The 23,673-nt window shown below is 47.5% G+C and overlaps 1 protein-coding gene across 6 annotated transcripts in view; it reads left to right on the forward strand.

The window, feature by feature from the left end:
- Window positions 1-23,673, forward strand: part of arhgap28 (Rho GTPase activating protein 28) — a 265,341-nt gene that overhangs the window by 164,557 nt on the left and 77,111 nt on the right. The window lies entirely within an intron of this gene.

Raw genomic sequence — 23,673 nt, forward strand, 5'->3', positions numbered from 1 at the left:
CTGCTGTGATTAAGGAAATCTAATCTACACACGGTCTGCCAGATGGGGCCCTTACACAACTTTGTATGATTTCTACTCTATTCCCTTGGTGAGGCAACTTACTATCTTGTTTCCAGCTTTAACTAGACTGATTCGTCTCATAGTTTTATCCACTGGAAATCTAAAAATCCTTCTGGAAAAGCTTCATCAAAGACATTTTTGCACTCACTTCATGCAATGTGGCAGGACAAGATCATTAGCAATGAAAAGGAAAGAAAAGACTTGCATTTATAGTGCACCATTCATGGCCCCTTGGATGTTTGAAAACTCTTAAGCGCCAATGAAGTACGTTTGAAGAGTAATTGTTATATTGCAGGTGACATGGCAGCTATTCTGCACACAGCAAGGATTCACAAACGGCAATGTGATAATGAACAGATAATAAACATGAGGGAAAAATATTGGCAAGGCAGCAGGGAGATCACCACTGTGCTTCTTCAAAAATAGTGCCATGGAACTTTTTGTGTTCAGTCGAAAGGGGGTCTTGGCTTAACATCTGATCCGAATGCACTGACGACACTAGCAGTCCATGCTAATCAATTCTGTTGGACTGGACATGTTAAAATGGGACAGTGTTTTATGAAATGTGGATGGCAGATGAAGGCAGGGCAGACAGAAATAGGCATGACAGGGATACGCTGTAGATTCACCGGATTCAGCGGTTGAGTCTGAGGAAATCCTAGCCGCTGACAGAGGGCAATGGCGATCTGAAGTGAGAAAAAGTTCATAGGACGTAAGATGAACCAGATTGGAGGCTAGATATGAGAGACCGAGCAATCAATAATATCAGATCAACAGAAAGGTGGTTCAGGTTTGTGGTAGACAGTGGGCTGGTTTTTACAGTCGACTGCAGGCAAGTTTGTAGCAGGGTCATCCCGCCGACCCACCCATCTTGTCCACCCCAAGGAGGGATTGGAAATCTTGTCCTGGGCCACTTAATGCTCCTCCCAAGTGCCAAATAGCTGCATGCAGCCATTGGAGAGGGATGGATTACCATAGAATCCCTACAGTGTTGGTGCAGCCAATTGAGTCTGCACCAACCCTCCGAAAGATCACTCCCCTTAGGCCAACTCCCACGCACTATCCCCGTAACTCTGTGCACTGATCATGACCAACCCACTTAACCCACACATCTTTGCGCTGTGGGAGGAAACTGGAGCACCCGGAGGAAACCCACGCAGACACTGGGCGGGGGGAAGGTGCAAACTCCACACAGGCAGTCACCCAAGGCTGGAATTGAACTCTGGTCCCTGATGCTGTGAGGCTGCAGTGCCAACCGCTGTGGCACTGTGCTGCCATCATCATGGCAACATTCTCGGGGGCAGGGCAGTAAACTTTATCACCAATGAAATCTTGTCCCATATCTATCACAGCCGGACCAGCATGGTAATTGATGCACCGATGAGCCATAGATTCTGCTCTCTGCATTATTGGCGCTATCATTGCTTGTACCTTTGCAACTGTCCAGTTCCTTAAAAGAGCATTTCAGCAGGTTGAATTTCATATTAACCTTGGATGGAGTTCTCCCCTGCCCCTGACAGCGGGGTCGCTAACGGGTGTGTGGGGGGGGGGGGGTCTTCTGAATATGCCTGCTACAGCAGATCGAAAATCCCACTGGAGACTGAAACGCACTTCCATGTGATCTCAAATCCACAGCAATGCAATTGACTATGGATGCCCTCTGAAATGGCCGAGCAAGACACTCCGCTCAAGGGCAATTGGGGATGGACCAGAAATGCTGGCCTGCTCCCAACCCATGAAAGAATATAAATAAAAAGGAAATAGAGCAGCAACAGAAATAGTAGAGAGATGGGCAGCCAGGAAAACACAACAAACAAAATCAAGGCAAAGCAATGCGCCACTGGGATGATGTATATGGGTGGTTTAGTGTTGAAGAAAATCTGATGCATGTCTTTCGAAATCACTCAGACTACTGGGAATTCCTTTTAGTATTTACCAGGCAGCAGAACTAGTTGATGTCAAGGGACTCTCGTCAGTCACAGACATTTGGTTGCTAACCATTTGATTGTACTCTCCTGGAGGTCGAGGAAGTATGATCTTCAGGCCCGATTTTAACACTGGTTGGGGGTCATGTGGGCGGGAGTGAGGTGTTTGGCAAACTGTCCCAACCTCACCATTGTGCCAGTGGATGGTAACTGCATTTCCAAAATGGCATCTGGAACTCTGGTAAAGGTGGGCTTTGTGAGTCTGGGCTGATGGTGACATACCACCTTCACAAGGAGATATTTTTTGAAATCTCTGTACACAATTATGATGCAAAGATATCTGGAATGCCAACACAGGACAGCTGGAAATTGTATAGAGCGGTGTTGTGGTTAGTCAGTGGTGTGGGCTGATTAATGAGGGTGCCACCCTGAATAGCAATGGGCAGCGTATTGGCTGACACTGGATGTGACCTTGGTTCATGGAAGGGGCTGATATCAGAAACTGTGGGCACACTGATTTCAATGGCTACTGCCATCAGGAATACTGCATTCAACTCAGGACACTGTTGCCTCAGGATGGGTATATTGGTTATGGAGCGGGGTGTAGTGCAGGTTGGCCAGGACGATACTGGGACTAAAAGTGTTCAACTGAGAATAGGTTGCGTAGACTGGACTTGTATTTCTTTGGATGCAGAAAATTGAGGGGCGATCATTTTTTTCCCGTTATTTTTTTTTCGTGGGATGGCAGGGTATCGCTGGCCAGGACCAGGATTTGTTACCCAGTTGAATTGAGGGGCTTGCTTAGCCATTTCAGAAGGTAGTTAACACATTGCTGTAGCTCTGGAGTCATTTAAAGGCCAGAGCTGGTAAAGACAGCTTTCTTCTGTCTTAACCGTTCTTCTGGCAGCACGGTTATATCGGGATCTTCTGTCGGTAGATTCTATGATTCAACACTAGAGGACATAAATGCACCAGATAGGTATTTAACAGCAACCAATGATAATTTCATGGTCTGGTCACCAAAACTGGGGCCTATCTTCTCAATAGCAGATATTATTATTATTAAATTTAAATCCTGCCAGTCAAGGTGAGATTTGAACCTGCGTCCCGAGATTTCACATGTCCTCCCACTTCAAACCCTCCAGAGAGGGAGGCCCAGTCCCATCTCCAATAATTGATAAACTCAGGCAGTGAATGGAAATATCGAATCATCGATCTTTACGTGCATTTGTGCAGAGCGGGTCTGTTTCTCTTCCAAATACCCATTCAACTGTTTCAATTATTGTAACACATTCACTGAGCATCTTGCACTTCTGAGGTTTCATTCAGCAGTAACTATGCGCTCTCTATTCCTGATTATTGTTGGGTACTTTCGCACGATTTATTAAGCTGTATGCTGGCAGCAATTTCCAGACTATAATGTTACTGATTGGCTACCGTAAAATGAAATAATTTCCAATGAAAGATTAATCTGCTGAAACATAATTGGAAACATTTTCCACCTATCATTCAAATTGAGTAACAAAATGTTCTTGGAGTGAGAGCCTTTTGTATTATGATCACAGGCTAACATACGATATGCAATGACTCAGACGTTGGCTATTGAATGGAAATAATGTGCATAATTTGTGACCGGCCTGAACACATGGTCCTATTCCGTTTGTTTTATGAAGGCCTAACCAATGGAGGACTTGTGGTTAAAATGAAACTTATTTGCCTTTACCAAGTCTGTGAACTTGTAGACTGAGCATTGGCCTCCGAATACTGTTTTCAGTGGCTATGGGGATGCAAATATGCAGCACGAAAACATCTGAATGGACTCTTCGATTACTTTGAGCCAACCACTAATAAATGTAGGCTTTCGTTCCAATTCTCTTCTAGAAAATTCTATTTCTAGAAAAGATCTCTCGATGCTTACAGCTTGAGGGGGCCACTCCACATCAAACATGGCTGCCAGGGAGATCAGGCTGGACCCTATGGTGGCAACCTTTGAGGCTTCGGAGGAGGCGGAGCTACTGGAGGGGAAGGGGACTGGGTGGAGGCCTCCGCCTCTCCTGATGCCCCGGCGAAGGAATCTGCTGAATTGGAGGTCGGATAGGGCGCCGGGGTGGCGGCCCGGCTGGGGGTCCTGTATGACATTCTCCAGCTGGAGATGATTAAGTTTGAGCTGAGGGAGTCAGAAGATGGTTTTGAGGTGAAGTGGAGACTATTCATGACCTTATTTAAGGAGCTGTTCGTCGCAGGGGGCAGGGTTTAAAAGGGGGAAAACTGTTAACTATGCTTTGATGCACTGTGTATTTTGTTGATGTTATGTATGTTTGAAATAAAATATCTTTATTTTTTTTAAAAAATGGCTGCTTGGGCACCTCTCCTGCTTTTACTCCCCGCCATTGTGGAAGGATTTTTCAGATTGGCACTTGTTATTAATTCCTTGACCACCAAATTCTGGGGTGAGACTCAAACTGGGATCTACTGGCTCAGAGGCAGGGACGCTACCGACTACGCCACAAGACCTCCTAGGCTTTTGAAGACCTCCTTTAACATGGAAAAACATCCCAAGATACTAGAAAGAGGCATAATCAGAAATAATTAAATGTTGAGCCAAAGAAGGTGTTCGTAGGAAGGGTGCAGTGGGTAGTGTCACTGTCAGAGCCAGAAGCTGGAAGGGTGGCATAGTGGTCAGCACTGCTGCCTCACAGCACCAGGGACCCGATTCAATTCTGGCCTTGGGTGACTGTGTGGAATTTACACATTCTCCCGTGTGTGCGTGGGTTTCCTCCGGGTGCTCCGGTTTCCTCCCACAGTCCAAATGTGTGCAAGGTAGGTGGATTGGCCAAGCTAAATTACCCTTAGTGTTCAAATGTGTGCAGATTAGGTGGGGGGGACTGGGGAAGCGGGCCCTCGGCAGATTCGATGGGCTGAATGGCCTCCTTCTGAACTGTATGACCTTCTCTCAAGTTCAAGTTCCACTCTGGAACTAGATAGCCACGGTAGTTGTGTTCATTACGGAGTCAAGCAGGCTGATTATCGGCCTATGAATCCTGTCCCTGTGACAGATGGCAGGTTGTAAGAGTGGGAGAGTTTCCTGTTCAGCCATGCTGCAGAAGGCAATGACAAACCACTGCAGGACCTTGTCAAACACAATCATGGCCAACCTAAATCAAAATGGAAGTCTATGGTCACCAATGCATGGTACCTAAAGAGTGAGAGCGAGCGGTCAAAAGACTTGGCAAAAGAAGTGAGTTTTCAGCAGGAACAATGGATGATGGTTTTAGCCTTCTCATGGTTTAACTGATTGTCAATCGATAAATGCAGTGTTTATGGTAGTAATAGGTCATATGTACCACAATGGCCCAATCATCCATTGCTTAAAGCATTGCTCAGTTGGGCTCAGTGTTTGAAAAAGCAGTCAGTGCTCTCCTCCTCAATTTTTCCAGTGATTCTTCCTGAAAGAATCTTGCCCAAGTGTGAATGTTGGGAAAGGACCGAATTGTCCCACAAAGCTCATTAGCTAGGAATGTGGCTGGTCAAGATATCGAGGGGCTGCTGAAGAGACACTCCCTGCCTGCTGCAGAGCCTGGGAGAAGCAATGAAGTAACCTGACATGACCCTCAGAACGGCAACATATCCAGACTGAAACAGGCCGAGCAAACAGCAGAACTCGAGCTTCGACGCCGCGAGAATTAAAGTTGTCACGTGCCAGCTTCGCTTCACCACATAGCCAGCTCCAGTGTCCCTGGTTTCACTTGGTCTACTGGGTATAAATGTTGTTAGCTCTTGGTGTAGGTACTTTAACTTCCTGTGAACGGACATTCCACCCACGGGGAAGAAAAAAGCTGAGATTGTACTATTGTACCCTCCTGCCACTTGAACCTTGACAGAACCAAATCTATCATTCAGAACCCAATGGACAGGGCACAGCGGATGACGACTTCCACACAAGTTGAATAAAAATAAAAATGGTAACTAATAATGTATTTATTCTAAATCGTTGGTGTAATCACCCTGCCAAACTGACAATAGGTCCTTTATTCCTTCATGGGATGAGGGTGTCACTTGCAAAAGCAGCATTTGGAACCCATCCCTAATTGGCCTTGAATGGAACATTTCACAGGTCAACCAATCGCTGTGGGTCTGACGTCATGGGTAAGGAGAGCAGATTTCCTTCCCTAAAGGGACATTTGGGAACATGACAATTGTCCTGGCCACCGTTACTGAGACTAGCCTTATACAATTCCAGATGTTTTACTTGAATTCAAAGTCCACAAGTTGCTGTTTCAGGATTTGAACCCATGTCCTCAGAGCACATGGGACCCTAGGCATTATCAATGGAGGAAGGTAGAACAGGGGCAAGGAACTTGTGATGAACCTGTGTAAAATTCTGGTTCAGTCTCAGCTGGAATATTGCACGAGGACCGCATTTTAGGAAGGATGTCAAGGCTTTAGAAATCGTGCAGGAAATATTTACGGGAATGATTCCAGAAATGAGGAATGCCAGTTGCATGGATAATGTGGAGAAGTAGTGGATGAAGAGAAGGTTGAAAGGAGATTTGAGAAAGTGTTCAAAGTCATGAGGGGGGCGAGACCGAGAGGATCGAGAGAAACTGTTCCCATTGGCGGAACGTTCGAGAACCAGGGGACACCGATTTAAGGTGATCAGCAAAAGAACAAAAGGTGACACAAGGAAAAAAGGTTCTCACTCAGCGAGCGGTTAGGCTCTGGAATGCACTGCCTGAGAGCCTGGTGCTAGAGGCAACTCCAATTGTGGGGTTCAGAAGGGCATTAGGTAAACGCCTGAAGAGATAACACATTGCAGGACTATGGGGAAAGAGTGAGAAAGTGAGACCAGCTGTGCGCTATAACCACACTGTAATTCTAAATAAGGAAGCATCTGATTTTCCTGTTATTTTATTGCTGAGCTAGAAATAGTTTTTTCTTTGTCAAAAATAGCGATTTATAATATTTGGTTAATGGTCCATAGGATTATTTATCTAGAGGGCAAGGTTTCTCAGATACCACGGTTTAATCCTTTGTTGGTTCTTGCGGTAAAAGAAGACCAGTGTGGGGAACACCCAAAGAAAGAGATTAGGAGAATCGGATACAACTGAGAAATAATCTGAAGAGACCAGGGGACAGATTTTATGCCTTGTCTATTTTAACCTTGATTTTAATCTAAAGCTTGTTAACAGTTATTATGAGGAGATTTAAGACTAAAAGTTACAACCAGCAGGCAAATGAGATTTTAATAAAAAAACAATAAATGATGGAATTATGAAATAAAAATAGGAAAAAACTGAAAATCCATGGAAGGAGACAGATTGCTGCTTTGGGGGAGGACGTGTATCAGAACTGGTGAACGGTCACAGTGGGACACGTTTCTTTTTCAGAGGCTGATTGAACTGTGGGGAGGTCTGGTAGCGCAGTGGGTAGTATCGCTACCTCTGGGCTCAAGTTCCACTCCCAAGTCTCGTGCGAGTCTCGTGCGGACAAACGGGTTGATTATCATCTGCAAATCCTTCCAACACAAAGAGCAGGAGAGTTTTCTGGTCAACCAGAGTTTTCTGGTCTTGTAGGAGAGAAAAGCAAGCCTTCTCGAGGGCAATTAGAGATTGGAAACCAATGCTGGCGTAGCCAGCGCCCACACCCCACGACTCAGTGAGAACAGAACACTGCAGTACTTTGCCAGACATATCATGGACCAATCCAATGGCAATCCATGGTCACCAACACCCTCTTGGGGCATGGTACCTAAAGGAGGCGGAGGACTGATCGATATGATCTGGAATTTTCTTTTCAAGCCTGTGGTTAATGTTGGCTATTCTGTTTTCTGATTGATTTATTGAAACTGTCCTTTTTTCAGCCCGTCACTTGTGTTCGTCCATTTTAGAGGAACACTCTGAGGGCATAGCCACTTGCAGGTTATACACTGGCAGCGGTAGGACTGGCTTTCCTGCGTCCTGTTACCGTCTTTCCGCATAGCCTGTCACTAGATAATGGGACGCAGGTGCATTCCTAGTCTCTCACCTCTATCATTCCATTCCTTTTACTACCTGTCCAAGTGTATGGGCTTCCAGAAAAAACTAATGCTGTGACATTCAATGACATTATCATCACTGAATCCCCCACAATCAACATCCTGGAGGTTACCATTGATCAGAAATTGAACTGGACTAGCCACATTAATACTGTGGCTACCAGGGCAGGTCAAAGGCTAGGAATCCTACAGCGAGTAACTGACCTCCTGACCCCCCCAAAGCCAGTCCACAATCCACAAGGCACAAGTAAGGAGTATAATGGAATAATCTCCACTTGCCTGGATGAGTGCAGCTCCAACAACACTCAAGAACCTCAACACCATCCAGGACAAGGCAGCCCGCTTGATTGTTCCCCCTGCCACAAACATTCAAACCCTCCACCACCGATGAGCAGTGGCAGCCATGTGTACTATCTACAAGATGCACTGCAGTAACTCGCCATGTTTCCTTAGACAGCATCTTCCAAACCCATGACCACTACCATCTAGAAGGACAAGTGCAACAGATACCTGGGAACCCCACCACCTGGAGGTTCCCCTCCAAGTCACCCACCACCCTGACTTGGAAATATATCGCCGCTCTTTCACTGTCGCTGGAGCAACATCCTAGAACTCCTTCCATAACAGCAAAATGGGTGTACCTACACCCCAAGGACTGCAGCAGTTCAAGAAGGCAACTCACCACCACCTTCTGAAGGGCAACTAGGGATGGGAAATAAATGCTGGCCTAACCAGCGAAGCCCACATCCCATAAATCAATAAAATAATTTTACAACTTGGAAGTCAAGCTAGCCTGGCTGATATAGAAAACAATCTGTACTTATCAAACCAACGCAGCTGTACTCTGAATTTATGAAAATAGTGCTTACCATTCCCTTGCCCTGCTTGGTTATTCCATAGCCACAAGAATTAGGAGCGGGGATAGACCATTCAGCCCATCACAACCTGATCCACCATTTGATAAGACCATGGCTGATCTAATTGTGGTCTCAACTGCACTTTCCTGTCTGACCTCCGGCCCCTTCCCCCATAACCCTTGACTCCCTTGTTCATCAAAAAACCTGTCTAACTCGGCTTCGAGTATATTCAATGGCCCAGCCTCCATTACTCACAGGGGAAGAGAACTCCACAGACTAATGGCTCTCTGATAGAAAATATTTCTCCTCATCTCAGACTTAAACAGGAGACCACTAATTTTCAACCGGTGTTCTAGTTCTGGACTCCCCCACAAGGGAAACATCCTCTCAGTATCCACCCCTGACAAGTCCTCTCAGGCCTTTATATGTTTCGATAAGAGCGCCCCTCATTCTTCTAAATTCCAATGGAGACTGGCCCAAGCATCTCCACGTTTCCTCATAAGATAACCCCTTCATCCCAGGAATCAGTCGTGTGAACTCCCTCCCGATAAACTACTGCGGCGCATTCAATGAATAAATCTTCTAAGTAACGACAACCCTCCTGTTGTATAAGAAGCGATAAACAAATAATTATGAATGCCTGCTACACATCAGTGAAGTAATTTAATCAAATAATTCAGTTTCCCTCCCTTTTGCTCGAGCAGATGTGATTAGTGCTGAACCTTTTAGTGGGCGGACTGGAATCCTATCAGTGTCACTTTCCATATGCCCGACAAGCTATTATCGGAGTCAAACGAGCTCAAATTGTACCAGTCACCACCCCCATCATTCCCAATACTGGGAAGTTGAGCTTGTACAGTAAACTCTACCTTTAAAATGTTTGCCTGGATGTTTCATTTTTTGGGGTGGGGTCCAGTAGTGATGGGGTGGGGGATTGGGCGGGGGCGGGGGGGGGAGTTTAGTGAGCTGAAAGGGAAGAGGCTGCTGGGTACAGAGACAGGCTCGGAAAAAGGCATGAATTGGGACTCCAGCGCTGTCCACAAAATACACTGAAATATCCCCTCAGTCCTTGCCTTCACACCTCTGACCCCTTCCTTCAATACACCACGTGCCCCACCCATGGCAACCCATGTCATCATCCGCCTTGTAACCACCCCCATGACCCCTCATACCCTCCATGCCATCCTCTGCCCCTATTCCTCACACCCAAGTCCCTTTTTACCACTTATGCAAACTTAATACCAGCTCATGCCAACACATGCCCCCCCCAGCCACCACCCTTTGCTCTTACATCTATCGTGCCAATCACCATAAGCAGACCTTGGGACCCACACAAGTTCCATAAAGTACTAAGTACCTATTGCAGACCTCACTATATTGAAAAAATACTCATTCACAAAAACGCATTTACTAGATTTGCATTCCTTCAAGTCCACAATCTCTAAAAACAACTAAGAAGTCTTACAACACCAGGTTAAAGTCCAACAGGTTTGTTTCAAACACTAGCTTTCGGAGCACTGCTCCTTCCTCAGGTGAAGGAGCAGTGCTCCGAAAGCTAGTGTTTGAAACAAACCTGTTGGACTTTAACCTGGTGCTGTAAGACTTCTTACTGTGCTCACCCCAGTCCAACACCGGCATCTCCACATCTAAAAATAACAAGTCATAGTCCTACATCAAATTGTTTGTAACAACTTGTAGCTGTCAATCAAACTGTGAAATGGCAGGAACCCTACTGTGATAATGGATGGCTGTGAAATCATGCAGCAGTAATCCAGTAATGGAAACCCTCGAGCCTATGTCAATAGAGTGAAACAGCAAGCAATCATCACAGGAGACATTTTTGCAAAGATTTAAAGGGTTAGGCTTTTAAATGCCTTTACAGCTCCCTTTGACAGGTGATTCAGACCGTTTTGACAATTGATTTTGACAGGTCTGTTGACTGTTCCAATGAGCTTGATAGTAATGAGTTACTGCAATTTGTTACTCACATTTATGCCTACTATAACATTTACAAAGGGCACCTTATCTTCCCCAAAGGTGCCTTGGGACCAGATCCAAAGTCGTATCTTACCTTTTCCAAATGAATCCTCCAAGCTCAGACCTGTTCTTACCTGGTCCAGTCTGCACACTTTAAATTTCCCACTCCTGGCCTACCAAACTCCCACTTCAGTGGAGGTAGTTGAAGATTAAAGTGGCATCAACCGCGAATGTGTGAAACGCATCTCACTCCCAATCCTGCCCCCTGCGAAAATGCTAAGTGCCCGACAGAGAGCCTCTCCATAGAACATATGACAGTACAGCACAGAACAGGCCCTTCGGCCCTCGATGTTGTGCCGAGCTTTGTCCGAAACCAAGATCAAGCTACCCCACTCCCTGTCATTCTGGTGTGCTCCATGTGCCTACCCAATAACCGCTTGAAAGTTCCTAAAGTGTCCGACTCCACTATCACAGCAGGCAGTCCATTCCACACCCTAACCACTCTCTGCATAAAGAACCTACCTCGGACATCCCTCCTATATCTCCCACCCTGAACCTTATAGTTATGCCCCCTTGTAACAGCTATATCCACCCGAGGAAATAGCCTCCATCTTTGCAAAAAAACATGGACCTTTGTGCTGTTGCATGGCACTCCTGCTAGGAATGCTGGGGAATACTGAGGCAAAGTGAAAGGCAGGAGTCATGGGGAGGGGGGGGGGGGGCTCACTGCATCAGCTCGTTCATGAGCATCAGTAAGAGTTTTATAAGCTGGTCAGATAAACTCCATTGGATTGGACAGCAAGTTAAACAATGAAGGGAAAAGTAACGTAGATCAATGGAGACAATGAATCCCAGTGATAGCCAGGGAAAAGGTGGCATGTGTTGCTGGAGGGCAGTTCTGGAGCTGTACTATATGACCTTCCATTGGGTATTAAAATGTTTAAAGCTGATGAATTTTGTTGTTCTAAAAGTCACCTCAATGTCTTGCTTGCTAACTGCATTATGCTAATCACCAGCTATTGGTGTTGTGTTGATTTTGGTTGCTAGGTATTTTTCATCTATTCTTGTTGCATGTGCCAAGCCCGATTAACTGATCATAATCTGCACACATTCGCGTGCGTCTTTTAGATGTTCTGAATTTCTGACTTCCAATTGGAATAGCCTTTCTTCAAATTTGAGTTTTTGTGTCATAAAATGGAGCAAGGGCCACCTTACAAAACATGTAATTCAAGGATCCTTGTACGACGTGACTTTTGTGTTCGCAACACGAACTTGTGAGACCTAAGAATGCTCCCGTATTTGGAGTGAGCATGCAAATATATGTAGGTGGTACTGGACTGGACTAAAATAGAAAGAAAACAAACAATGGTGTGATATAAGTGGATCAGATGGATTCCATTATCGAGTTCACTGTTGGATTGTACAGCACAGCACAGAGCCACACTGCAAGATGCCTGGCGGACAATCTGATCATGATGGGTCCATGTGTGAAGTTGAACCTGTAGCTAGCATCCATCTGTACTCTGATCTGGACCCAAGCACTGTGAGTTATACATTTTCACAAAGCTGTATTACTTCTTGCCTTTTCAATTGAGACAACACACATTTGTTTCCTCAATAATTGGCAATGTTATTGACAAATGCATTAAAACCTTTTTTGGAACCTTTTGCTAAGTTTGGACTGCAATACATGATTTACCATTTCCTTTCCTCTTGTGCTTTATTTCATTGTGTTTTGTTATTCCTTTTCTGCTGAGGCTTCCCTTTTCATTTTTTCCCCCCTGTAAGATGATGTTTATTTTACCTTCATTTTTGAAGAGGAATAGGAGCAGATCATTTGGCCCCTCTGACACGACACACCATTCAATTAGACCGTGGCCGATTTTCGACCTCAACTACCTAATCCCCATAATTGAGTGCAAAAATCTATTAATCCCATCCATGGACTTAGATATAGGTTTATTGTCAGGTGCACCGAGGTACAGTAAAAAGTATTGTTCTGCATACAGTTCTGGCAGATCGTTCCATACATGAAAAACATAGGACATATGATAGATATACAGTGTAAATACATAGACATAGACATTGGGTGAATCATGCAGAGTGTAGTACTACAAGAAAAGAGAAGAAGATGCGTGGAGAGATTAGTTCAGTCCATAAGAAAGTCATTCAGGGGTCTGGTAACAGAGGGGAAGAAGCTGTTTTTGAATCTGTTAGTGCGTGTTCTCAGACATTTGCATCTCCTGCCCGATGGAAGATGTTGAAAGAGAGAATAACCCGGTCGGGAGGGGTCTTTGACTATACTGCCCGCCTTCCCAAGACAGCAGCAGGTGTAGACGGGGTCAATGGATGGGAGGCGGGTTTGCGTTATGGACTGGGCTGTGTTCACGACTCTCTATAGTTTCTTTTTAAAAATAAATTTAGAGTACCCAATTATTTTTTCTACAGGTATGGTACAGCAGAAATGGCAAAGTTTTTAAAAACAAAACAATGTTTATTCTATGAATTCAAGTTAATCTTTTTAAAACAAACAGTGAACATCTTAGTAACTATTAATTCAAATACAATCCCCAAAGACTACAACCTTTAAGCTTTCCTTTTTAACATCCATACGACTTAAAAACAAAACCTTTATCAGAAGCACATCAGGTTAAAGTCACTACTGAAAACATTTGTAATTCTGAATTCACCAAATGATCAAGAGATAGTCTTTTGATGGCAGAGAGAACAGCAGTACACCTGCTTGGTCTGGCTTCAGCTCCAACACTGAAAACAAAACTAAAACACACCCTGCAGCAAACAGCCTAAAACAAAAGTAAAAAGCTGACAGACAGCCCAGCTCTACCCACTCTCTGACATCACTGCAGTAATAAACACCCATTTCTTAAAGGTACTCTCACTACAGATATTTATATACACACCCATTTATAAACACCCATTTCTTAAAGGTACTCTCGCATGACACTGACCCCTTACTTTGAGACTATTCCCCCTAGTTCTAGCCTCTCCAGTCAGGGCGATCAACCTCTCACCATCTATTTCATTTCTATAGTCATCGTCCTTCTGCACGCCTTCCATTTCCATTTGAATTGATATTCTCTTTTCTTGGGTTTTTGTACCTCCTTACTTTTTCTCAGTACATTTTTGTTTTTTTCATATATTTTATTTTTGTGTATTAAACAAAATGCGTGCAGCTAGATTATCAGAAACTGGAAAAGGACTGTCCGAGGTTCAGTTGAAAACAGGAAAAATATGATAAATTGGAGAATGGGATAACAAGAACATATTTAAACAAACAGGTTGCAGGATTGAAAGGAGTAGCAGTAAGACATGAGTTCCATTACATATTAGACAATGTGAGGGGTAATTATTTGGCACTGATCGTCTGTACACATTGAGATTTCAGCTTTTTGGGTTCACCTTGGTGGGTAACTGTAGATTTGGGGTTTAGTATGGCAGGTCATTGAAGAACGCTAAGACTCTTTTTTGATCCTGTTATGGCTCGGTGGGTGTGTCTGTAACAATGAATCTATCACAGGCTGATTCTCAAACATTATGCTGTTATCAATGTGTGGTGAGGGTACAGTAAGTAAGACAGACATGGAGGAATATGAGAAAAATTGTATCCCATTTAGCACAGCAAATGTGTCACACCATGGAGGATGTTTCCGCTTTGGAGAATCATATTATGGAAAGGTGTATCCCTGACAGGTAGGAAGGTGAGGATCCGGTTCAGAAGATCATTTCCTTGCTTTGATTCCAATCCTCGCCACGTACGTAGGCTCTCTCTGGAAGGTGTCTGCTCTAGAACTTGGTCAACTAAATCAGGTGAACATTGCCAACCTCACCCAAAGTACACTCTTTCTGGCTTTGGTTCTATTAGAATTTTCTCAAACTGATGCTCAACATTAAACAGTATTAGTTTGTCACCGGGCTGGTAGATGGCAATCAGGATTCTTTGCCTATCTTTGACTGATTTACCTAAAGTCGTAACCCTTTGCAATACTCTGAGTCAATATTGGGGCTCCATGGCCACTCCTACTTTACTGTATGCCATTGTGCCCTGGGATGTCCACTACTGATTGGCTTACTTAGCTACTTCAAAGAATTTGACTGGGTAGCTGAGGCAAGCTTCACAAGTGAACAAATTTATTTTGTGCCAACCAAGCAAATTTCATGTTGACTTATCTGGCACCAGTTAATTCACAACTTGCCATGGTGGCATTTGCCATCGCAATCTTCACGTAACTAGCATATAATCGTGAGCATCGCAATGTATTACAGAATAACATTGTGAGAGGTGGGGGTGTTCTCTGATGATTGCACAATGTTCAGTACCACGACTCCTCAGACAAGCAGTCCCATGTTCAAATGCAAGAAGACCTGGACAATATCCAGGATTGAGCTGACCAGTGGCAACTAACATTTGTGCCACACATGTGCCAACAAGAGAGAATCTTCCCATTGCCTCTTGACAGGCAATGGCATTGCCATTACTGAATCCCCCACTGTCAACATCCTGGAGGTTACCATTGGGTAGAAACTCAACTGTGCAGCATGGTAGCATTGTGGATAGCACAATTGCTTCACAGCTCCAGGATCCCAGGTTCGATTCCGGCTTGGGTCACTGTCTGTGCGGAGTCTGCACATCCTCCCTGTGTGTGCGTGGGTTTCCTCCGGGTGCTCCGGTTTCCTCCCACAGTCCAAAGATGTGCAGGTTAGGTGGATTGGCCAGGATAAATTGCCCTTAGTGTTGGGTGGGGTTACTGGGTTATGGGGATAGGGTGGTGTTGACCTTGGGTAAGGTGCTCTTTCCAAGAGCCGGTGCAGACTCCATGGGCCGAATGGCCTCCTTCTGCACTGTAAATTCTATGATAATCTATGATATAAATACTGTGGCTACAAGAGCAGGTTGGAGGGTAAGAATCGTGTGGTGAGTAACTAACCTCCTGACTCCTCCTCCCCCTGTCCACCATCTACAAGACACAAGTCAGTAGAGCTCTCCACTTGCCTGGATGAGTGCAGCTCCAACAACACTCGAGAAGCTTGACCCCATCCAGGACACAGCAGCCTGCACGATTAGCAGCCCTTCCACAAACAGTCACTCCCCCCACCATCAACCGAGGCAGCAGTGTGCACCATCTAGAAGATGCACTGCAGGAACTCACCAAGGTTCCTTACACAACATCTTCAAAACCCATGTCTCCTCGCTTTTAGAAAGACCAGGGCAGCAAATACATGGGAACACCACCACTTGGAAGTTCCCCTGCAAGTCACTCACCAACCTGACTTGTAAATATATTGCGTTCCTGGGTCGCTGGGTCAAAATCCTGGAACTCACTCCCTAACAGCACTGTGGGTGTACCTACACCTCAGGGACTTCAGCAGTTTAAGCAGGCAGCTCACCACCACCTTCTCGAGGGCAATGAGGAATGGGCAACGACTGCTGGCCTAGCCAGTGATACCCACATCTGCTGAATGAACATTTAAAAAAATCAAAGCAGCTTCACTGACCTGAGAAAGTTTCCAGATCTTACATTTGGAGATTAGTCCCCCACCACCAGCATTTGTCACTGCCCCCAACCCCAACATCGCCCCTCTGAGCATTTCACAGAACAATTGAATATTGGGACAGAAAATGTAACAAAAGCAGAAAAGATTATGACGGCTCACTTTGCGGAATACAGTCCATGATATCCCTCAAGTTCTTTGAAAACAGAAGGGAACAAGGATTCTGCACAATTGCAGCACTTTCTTTGCTCACTTCCTGTTTCTCCCACTGAAACATAGAAACATAGAAAATAGATACAGGAGTAGGCCTTTCAAGCCTGCACCATTATTCAATATGATCATGGCTGATCATGCAAATTCAGTATCCCACTCCCGCTTTCTCTCCATATCCTTTGATCCCTTTTGCTGAAAGGACCATGTCCAGTTCCAACAGCTTTCTGTGGTAGAGAATTCCACAAATTCACGACACTCTTTGGGCAGCACTGTGGCTTCACAGCGCCAGGGTCCCAAGTTCGATTCCCGGCTTGGTCACTGTCTGTGCGGAGTCTGCACGTTCTCCCCGTGTCTGCGTGGGTTTCCTCCGGGTGCTCCGGTTTCCTCCCTGTGGTAAACCACTGTGTTCCTATATTAAGGGTTGTACGGTAGAACCTGCACTACAGGTTCACCTGGGCCCCTGCATGCTAGCTCCGCCCAGGGGCCGGGTTATAAATATGCGTGGCCTTCAGCTAGCAGCCATTTCGTCAGCTGCTGTAGGAGGCCACACTTCAGATACTAATAAAGCCTCAATTTGAATTCAACTTCGTCTCCAGCCACATTGATCGTGCCTCACTCCCACAGTCCAAAGATGTGCGGGTTAGGTGGATTGGCCATGCAAAATTGCCCTTAGTGACCAAAAAAAGGTTAGGAGGGGTAATTGTGTTGCGGGGATAGGGTGGAAGTGAGGGCTTAAGTGGATCGGTGCAGACTCGATGGGCCGAATGGCCTCCTTCTGCACTGTATCTTCTATGTTCTCTGAGAGGTTCATCTCAGTCCTGAATGGCTTACCCCTTATGCTGTGACCCCGAGTTCTGGACGTCCCCAACAAAGTCTTCAAGCAAGTGTTGAAATCAGGAAGAAAATAATTATCGTTCTCTCTCGCTTTCTCTCTCTCTCACTTACTCTCTCTCGCTTTCTCTCTCTCTCTCGCTTACACTCTCTCGCTTTCTCTCTCGCTTACTCTCTCTCGCTTTCACGCTCTCGCTCTTGCTCTCTCATAGTATGATTACATGGGCATGAAACCCTTTTAGGTAACTCAGCCAAGTAAACATTATTGATGTGAGTATGGAGGACTGGCCAACTGGTCCAACACAAGCGACAAACTTTCCACTAGCAGACATTGTTCAAATTTTATTCAAAAGATTTGGAGCCCAATTGTTTTGTTTTCAATCTGTGGTAGTCACCACTGTTGTATTATATTGTATATACTGCACTGCATACGAGGGTATTATGGTAAGGCCCCTGGTACGGGAGTAGATCCCTGCCTGCTGGCTCCGCCCAGCGTGTCCTGCTCTCCCTGGTGAGAGACTGTGATTGCCAGGCCGTTTCGGCCGCTGAACATTCTAACCTGCTAATCAGAGACGCATTCATTACAGGCATAGGGTCGGCCTACATCTGCCAGCGCCTCTTAGAAGGGGCTATGCTTGACCTCGCGGCGACCAAGAAACTAGCACTCTCGCTCACAGTCGCCTCACGCAACGTACAGGCGTAGGCCCCGACCGCACGGCCCACCCTCCTGGGCACCGTGGACCTAGCCAGCAGCCACCCCATCATGGACCCCATCAGCGACCGCCCCAAGCCTACGCCGCGCGGCAGCCAACCAACCTCTGGGGACCCAGGTGCTACTTCTGCGGACAGACAAAACACCCCCGGCAGCGCTGCCCGGCGCGGAGCACGCTCTGAAAGGCCTGCGGCAAGAAAGGACATTTCACTGCAGTGTGCCAGGCCCGCTCAATCGCCGCTATTGTCCCTGCACACCCCGCGTGCGGCCAGTGGGCACCGCCATCTTCCTCGCCTCAGACCACGTACTGCCCGTGGGCACCGCCATCTTCCTCGCCTCAGACCACGTGTGGCCTGTGGGCGCGGCCACCTTGCTCCCCTCACAACACGTGCGGCCCATGGGCGCCACCATCTTGCTTGCCTCAAAACCAATGGACGAAGCCATCTTGCCTGCCCCAGGACACGTGCGGCCCGAGGGCGCCGGCATCTTCCCCGACTCAGGCCCCTGCTTGTTGGGCGTTTCATCGGGCTGCTCATCGCCTGCAACTGCCGACGACCAGCCATGTCTCGCCTCCGTCACGATCGACCAGTCCTGACCGCACAACCTCGCGACCGCGTCGACAACGGTGAAGGTCGACGGGCATGAGATATCCTGCCTTCTGGACTCCGGGAGCACTGAGAGCTTCATCCACCCCGATACGGTAAGACGCTGCTCCCTCGCGGTACACCCCATTAACCAAAGAATCTCCCTGGCCTCCGGATCCCACCCCGTGGCGATCCGGGGGTACTGCATCGCCACCCTCACCATCCAGGGCGTAGAGTTCAGCGGCTTCCGGCTCTACGTCCTCCCCGACCTCTGCGCTGCCTTGCTACTCGGCCTGGACTTCCAGTGCAACCTCCAGAGACTAATCCTCAAATTTGGCGGGCCCCTACCACCCCTTACTGTATGCAGCCTCACAACCCTTAAGGTCGACCAGCCTTCTCTGTTTGCAAACCTCACCCCGGATTGTAAGCCCGTCGCCACCAGCAGCAGACGGTACAGAGTCCAGGACGGAACCTCCATCAGGTCTGAGGTCCAGCGGCTGTTGCGGGAAGGTATTATTGAGGCCAGCAACAGCCCCTGGAGAGCCCAAGTGGTAGTGGTGAAAACTGGGGAGAAAAACAGGATGGTCATTGACTATAGTCAGACCATCAATCGGTCGACACAGCTTGACGCGTACCCCCTCCCACGCATATCTGATATGGTCAATCAGATTGCACAGTACCGGGTCTTCTCCACAGTGGACCTGAAATCTGCCTACCACCAGCTCCCCATTCGCAAGGTGGACCGCCCATACACAGCGTTTGAAGCGGACGGCCGCATTTACCACTTCCTTAGGGTTCCCTTCGGCGTCACTAACGGGGTCTCGGTCTTCCAACGGGAGATGGACCGAATGGTTGACCGGTACGGACTGCGGGCCACTTTCCCGTACCCGGATAACATCACCATCTGCGGCTACGACCAGCAGGACCACGACACTAACCTTTCCAAATTTCTCCACACCGCCAAACTCCTCAACCTAACCTACAACAAGGAGAAGTGTGTGTTCAGCACCAACCGCTTAGCCATCCTCGGCTATGTGGTTCAGAACGGAGTTCTAGGGCCCGACCCCGATCGCATGCGCCCCCTCATGGAACTCCCCCTTCCCCACTGCCCCAAGGCCCTCAAACGATGCCTGGGGTTCTTTTCGTACTACGCCCAGTGGGTCCCTAACTATGCGGACAAGGCTTCCCACCAGTTTCCCACTGACGGCCGAGGCTCACCAGGCCTTCAACCGTACCAAGTTCGACATCGCCACGGCCGCGATGTACGCGGTCGACGAGACGCTCCCCTTCCAAGTCGAGAGCGATGCATCAGACGTCGCTCTGGCCGTCACCCTCAACAAGGCAGGCAGGCCCGTGGCATTCTTTTCCCGCACCCTCCATGCCTCCAAAATTCGGCACTCGTCCGTCGAAAAGGAGGCCCAAGCTATCATTGAAGCTGTGCGGCACTGGAGGCATTACCTGGCCGGCAGGAGATTCACTCTCCTCACAGACTAATGGTTGGTTGCCTCCATGTTTAACAACACACAGCGGGGTAAGGTCATAAATGATAAGATCTTGCGGTGGAGGATCGAGCTCTCCACCTTTAATTATGAGATTTTGTTTCGCCCTGGTAAGCTCAACGAACCCCCCGATGCCCTGCCCCGAAGTACATGTGCCAGCGCACAAGTGGACCGACTCTGGACCCTGCACGACGATCTCTGTCACCCAGGGGTCACCCGCTTTTATCACTTCATTAAGGCCGCAATCTGCCCTACTCCATCGAGGATGTCAGGGCTGTCACCAGAGACTGCCAGGTCTGCGCGGAGTGTAAACCGCACTTCTACCAGCCAGACCGTGCGTGCCTGGTGACGGCCTCCCACCCCTTTGAACGCCTCAGCGTGGACGTCAAGGAGCCCCTCCCCTCCACCGACCGCAACACGTATTTTCTCAATGTGGTCGACGAATATTCCAGATTCCCCTTCGCTATCCCATGCCCCGATATGACGTCTGCCGTCATCAAAGCCCTCAACACCATCTTCGCTCTGTTCGCTTTCCCCGCCTACATCCACAGCGACCGGGGATCCATTTATGGGTGATGAGCTGCGCCAGTACCTGCTCAACAGGGGCATTGCCTCGAGCAGGATGACCAGCTACAACCCCCGAGGAAACGGGTAGGTGGAGCGGGAGAATGGGACGGTCTGGAAGGCCGTCCAGAAACCTCCCGGCCTCCCGCTGGCAGGAGATCCTCCCCGACGCACTTCACTCCATTCGGTCACTCCTGTGCACGGCGACTAACGAAACCCCCCATGAGTGTCTCTTTGCCTTCCCCAGGAAGTCCACCTCCAGGGTTTCGCTCCCAACATGGCTGGCAGCTCCAGGACCCGTTCTCCTCCGCAAGCACGTGCGGCTCCACAAGGCGGACCCGTTGGTTGAGAGGGTACAGCTGCTCCACGCAAACCAGCCACACGCCTATGCAGCGTACCCCGACGGCCGCCAAGACACAGTCTCTCTCAGGGACCTGGCACCAGCTGGGTCCCCCCCCTCCCTCTGCCCAGGCGCCACCCTCCCTTCCCCTAGCACACACCACCACAGCCCCCGCTCCGTCCTCCCCTTCGCCCCACCTGAGGATGAAGAGGATGTCGACACGCTCCCAGAGTCGCTGACGCCTGACTCGCCACCAGCACTGCTGCGCTCTCAACGACAGATCAAGGCGCCCGACCGTCTAAATTTGTAACCTTCTCTGAAATTTTAATGACAACCTGTATGTAAATACTTTTCCACCACCCCCGCTGGACTTATTTTTAACAGGGGGTGAATGTGGTAGTCACCACTGTTGTATTATATTGTATATACTGCACTGCATACGAGGGTATTATGGTAAGGCCCCTGTACTACAGGTACAGGGGTAGATCCCTGCCTGCTGGCTCCACCCAGTAGGAGGAGTATAAATGTGTGTGCTCTCCGAACTGCAGCCATTTCGGCAGCAGCTGCAGGTGGCCACACATCTGTCTAATAAAGCCTCGATTACTCTCTACTCTCGTCTCGTCATAATTGATAGTGCATCATAATCATCAAGGGATGTGAGCATCACTGGCAGGGCCAACATATATTGCCCATCCCTAATTGCCCTTGAGAAGGTGGTGGTGAGCTGCTTTCTTGTAACGCTGCAGTCCCTAAGATGTAGACACACCCACTTTGCTGTTAGAGAGGGAGATCCAGGATTTAGATTCAGCGACAGAGAAGGGACGGTGGTAATATAGTTCCAAGTAATAATGTCGTGTGGCTTGGAGGGGATGTTGCAGGTGGTGATGTTCCCATGCATCTGCTGCCTTTGTACTGCAGGTAGCAGAGGTTGCACCTTTCAAAGATCCTTTTAAATAGTCACGTGAGTTGCTGCAGTGCACCTTGCAGATGGTACACACTGATCGTCGCTGGTGGAGGGATTGAATTTTTGTGGAAAGCGTACTAATCAAGCAGGCTGCTTTGTCCTGGAATGAATCAAATTTGTTGAAGACTGGCATTTGTGATGCTGGGGACCTCCAGGGGAGGCTGAGATGGATCGTCCACTCGGCACTTCTGGCTGAAGATTATTGTGAATGCTTCAGCTTTGTCTTTCGTTCTGATGTGCTGGGTGTCCCCATCACTGAGGAGGGAGATATCAGTATCTTCTCCTGTTAGTTACTTAATCATCCACCACCATTCACAACTGGACGTGGCAGGACTCCAGGGGTTACATCTGATCCATAAGTTATGGAATTTCTTATCTCTGTCCATTATTTGCTACTTATGCGGTTTGGCTCACAAGTAGTCCTGTGTTGTAGCTTCACTAGGCTGAAACCCCATTTTTAGGTATGCCTGGTGTTGCTCCTGGCACACTCTCCTGCACTCTTCGTTGAACCAGGCTTGGTGGGAATAGTAGAGTGGGGGATATGCTGGGCCATGGGTTACAGATTATGGTTGAATAGAATTCTGCTGTTGCTGATGGCCCAGAGTACCTCATGGATTCCCAGTTTTGAGCTTCTAGATCTATTCTGAATCTATCCCTTTAAGCACAGCGGTAGTATCACAAAGCCTGATGGACTATCCCTGTGAATATGGAACTTCGTCTCCACAAGCACTGTACAATGGTCACTCCTAACAATAAGGTCATGAACGGCTACATCTGTAGATTGGCGAGGATGAAGTCCAGTAGATTTTTCTCCCTTGTTGGTTCCTCCACCTGCCGCAGGCCCTGTCTGGTAGATATGTCCTTCAGGACTCAGCCAGCTCAGTGACTAGTGGTGCCATTCATGGACATTGAGGGCCCCACCCAGAGTACATTGAGTGCTCTTGCCACCCTGAGCGCTTCTTCAAAATGGTGTTCAAATCGCAACGCTCGTATTTCAACTGGTGTGAAACCCGCCTTTTCCAATTTCCGTGTAAAATTCTTCTAATTTGTAAAGATTCTTGGGATGTTAAAGATACAATTATGTAATTGCATAATATGTAAAAGATAATTGGAAAAACTATTTGCATTAAATTGCATAATTGGCACATCCACAAATGAGCATGCACGAAGATGGAAATAATCCATGTACTTGATTGGATAGACTCAAAGGGCACATAATATTGGACCTTGGGGTTCATTGCCTTGGAGCTGTGGCTGGTAGTGATCTGTGTGGTTTCAAAGTAGAGTTTGGTGGAACGCCCTTGCTCCTGGCTCCATTCCACCCCCATCACAGTGTGGTGGGGCTTCCCGATCAACCCTATTTTAAACTGCCAAGAGAGCATTGGCTGTTTCAGTCATGGGTCCTGAACGGCTAATTTTATTACCTACTAAAATCTGGCAGGGGCGTCCTTCCAGCTTAGAATGGACCTGTACTTTCCTGCCCACCATTTTGGAGGTTTAGCAGGCCATTTAGCGCCTGCAAAATTGCTCTGACCACCAGGTAAATTTCTCAGCTCATGAATTCAAAGGGTATGGATGCAAATTTTGATGGTTGCCATTGTT

This window comes from Scyliorhinus torazame, chromosome 11 (genome assembly GCF_047496885.1).
Source record: "Scyliorhinus torazame isolate Kashiwa2021f chromosome 11, sScyTor2.1, whole genome shotgun sequence".
Taxonomy (NCBI): Eukaryota; Metazoa; Chordata; class Chondrichthyes; order Carcharhiniformes; family Scyliorhinidae; genus Scyliorhinus; species Scyliorhinus torazame.